We start from the raw sequence: 3,384 nt of genomic DNA, 5'->3' as shown, positions 1-3,384 counted from the left end.
AAAATTCCTTCCCGACCCCAAATATGGCGATCGGTTAAACCCTGAGCATGTGGGCAAGACTCACCAGCCAGCACCCAGGAAAGAATTCTCTGTAGTAACTCAGATCCCACCCCATCTAACATCCCTTCACAGACCCTTGGGCATATTTACATGTTCGTAGATCTGTCTACCTTAACACAGGGTGTTAACATAAATATATGGTGTAAAAGTTTTCCAGTCCTGCTGCATAAAAATTGTTGTGAAAACCTGTGATTGTGAGAGGGTGCAGCCATCTACAAACAATCAGGCTTCCACAGAGATACAGGTACATGAGCTTTAATATGCTAAAGAATGTTATACCTTCAGAGAAGGCCTGATCCAATTTCCACTGACGTCAATAGGAGTCTTTCTATTGGCTTTATCTGGGAGTTGAATTAGAACCAGAGAGCATCTAATCTCATCTCCTCAAGAAGTATTCGGAATCCCAAACTTTACCTGGCAGCCTGTATAAACACCAAATTGCAATATATACCAAAGGAATGTTAGTTTTACAGTCCTATTTTAAAATGATATCTCGTCTCTGCCAGCTCCTGAGATCACTCTGATTTAGTATGTCAAACCAAAAGGTAACAAGGTTATAAATAGAAAAAAAAGCAATGCTTTATTTCTAAATCCACGCCTCTGTGGTAAATTGTGCCTGTGTGAGGAAGGCATCAGAGAGCTGTCGAAAAAGTTTCTAGTGAAAACTTCTTTTAATTGGAAATTAGGGTTTAATTGAAAATGAAATTTTTCACAGAAAAACTTTCCAGTTGGAAACCAGTAAGAATATGGAAGGAAAATTATTTTTTCACAGCTTTTTACTATTTAAACAGTAAAAAGCGTGACTGAGTTAATAACACATTTTACTTTTTTAAAGAATAAAAGTTTTGAACAGTGTTTTTTCTCCACTTTCTCGCTTTGCTCCTTTTTCCATTTAAAAAGGGGGAAAATGTAACGAAGACAAACAATAGGAGGGAAACACATAATTAAACAATAAAAAAAATTCAGTTAAAAAAAGACAAAATAAAATGGCATTTGAGATTGAAACTAAATTACAATTTTCATTTTATATAGAAAATTTCTGCAGGAAGTCAAACTATTTTTACCAAAATCTTTCAACAGAGTTTTTTTTACAGCAGAAAATTCTAGAGAGAAAAGAAAAATCCCATTTTTCTGACCATGCCACTGCAGCCTCTGGTCATTTGTTGTGTTCTGCAGAGGTGTGGAGGATGTTTGCGAGTGGCGCAGTGCTGTGACATTGTACGCGCTCTGGTGTTTAGTCCTTGCTGGCCCCTTGTGGGGACAGGAAGGTGTGTTCAGCCGGGGTGTATGGCAACCCCCGTAATGCTGGAGACCATCAGGGCAGGTTTGCTAGTACCAAGTACTGTATGTGAATTCTGTTTGTGTTATGCTTTTGCCTAAAGTCTGAGGAAAAATTGGGAAGGGCCCAGTCCTATCTGCAGCATGCGGGAGAAGGAGCCAGGAAAGAGAAGCAGCAGGTGGAGGGAGACATGTAATACTGAGTGGAAGGGGTGAGGCAGGACATGAGAGCTCAGCCCTGCCCAGGCTTTGGCATCATGCCCATAGTTTGCCACGTAATCACACCTTCACTGAATTGAACTGCCTGGGGAGCGGATGGGAGGGTTTGGGCCCCACCCCTCTCCTAGCTGGGGGAGTTGTCTGTGTCACAGTGTTTAGGGTCCCCCTAATGGGGTGGAAGGAGATGTCAATGTTGCACTGTTGGGAGTTCCCCTCTGCAGGGTAAGGCAGGTGTTTGTAATATTACCAACCCCAAGCACTCAAAAACAGAGCTGGTGTGAAAATGAAACCTGAAATGTCTTGCGAAAGTGAGTCCAGCTCAACAAATGTTTGTTGAATCAGAGGCAGGTTTCCAACAGTCCAGTTTCCCTGGCAGGTTGCTGGGGACTCTGGCTTTCCAGGGTCCACAACTCCAAGTCAGCCATGTCATGTGGACTGCCCCACAGACAGTGACCCTGAGTTTGCAGGATCTGCAGCTCCAGGGCAGCACTGCCATGCCAGGGCTTCCAGCCGGTTTCCAGCCTCTCTGCCCTGTAGCCAGGAGCTGGAAAGCCCTGAGGGACCTGCTGGCTCTAGTCAGAGCTCAGCGCCCCGATTCACCGCTGGAAGCCCAGAGAACCCCAGCTTTGCCCAGGGCTCTCAAAGTTCTAGAGCAGGGAGCCTCGAGAACCCTGATTTGAGCTGGGGCTCTCATGGCTTCCAGACTGTCTGCAGCAGAGCTGCAAGTTTGGAGGCCTTGGGTCTGGTTCTGCAGCTTCAGGGCAGTCCCACCGTGACTCCTGCCAGTTCTCCGGACTCCGGGGCTGCCTAGTGCCCAATCTGGGAGCCAGCTGGCCCAGGAATCTGGAAACCTGAGGATCCCCAGCCCCAGGGCTACTCCTGATCCACTGCCCCTGGGAGTTCCAGGAGCAGACTGAAAGTGATTAGTCTTGTGGTTTCATGGCTGCTCCTGAAACTGACAAAAAAGGAAGTCTGTTTCAGTCAGGGGCCATGGATCCTGGGGGGTATATTTCATTGTGGAAACACTAACTTGGTATTTGCAAGATGAATTTCTGCTTTACAAGAAATGTTGCAAGATCAACATTTCTCATGAACTGGATAATCGGAGTTTTGTCCAACAGGCCTTAGTCTCTCCCTCCTCAGCCCCACTAAGAGTTTGGTTTAAATGAGATTTTAAAAGAAGAAATACAGGGCAGATGATTTTTATCTGAATGTTGGTGCTTGAGCTTTTAAGGTGCTGGTGGGTCATGTGTTAGAAACCCTATTTCAATGAACGCTCAATTCTCACTCCAGGAGCCGGGCTTGAAGAGAAACATTAAATACCCCCAGAATTCATACTGGGCTGGGCCCCGGGGAGCTAGGGCCCCTGTTCCCATCACAGTACCCAGCATCAACCAGCGATACGGAAGAACTAGGCCTGACCCTGGCAGGAAGGCAGCAGAGACAAGGTGGTGCTATGGCGCAACCTGCCCCTGGCAGAGGAAGGAGCAGTGGTGACTAATCCCCACCGGGGCTACTTCTCCCTGATCGAGGCGCATTTCTTAAGTGTTGGCAATAGCGTCTTGTTGCATTGTGCTTAGGGTGACCAGACAGCACATGTGAAAAATCGGGCCGGGGGTGGGGGTAATAGGAGCCTATATAAGAAAAAGACCCAAAAATTGGGACTGTCCCTATAAAATTGGGACATCTGGTCACCCTAATTGCGCTGCCCTAGTGTTTGGGGTCCCTGTCCCTCCCAGGCTGGGGGAGGGGCCGGTGTCATGCTATTGAGGACTGGTGGGGGGTAGGGGCGGTGTCACGGCGTTTAGGGTCCCCCCTCGGGCGGGG

This window comes from Trachemys scripta, chromosome 9 (assembly GCF_013100865.1).
Source record: "Trachemys scripta elegans isolate TJP31775 chromosome 9, CAS_Tse_1.0, whole genome shotgun sequence".
Classification (NCBI taxonomy): domain Eukaryota; kingdom Metazoa; phylum Chordata; order Testudines; family Emydidae; genus Trachemys; species Trachemys scripta.
The sequence above is the reverse complement of the archived record's forward strand: the minus strand, read 5'-3'. Positions refer to the sequence as shown.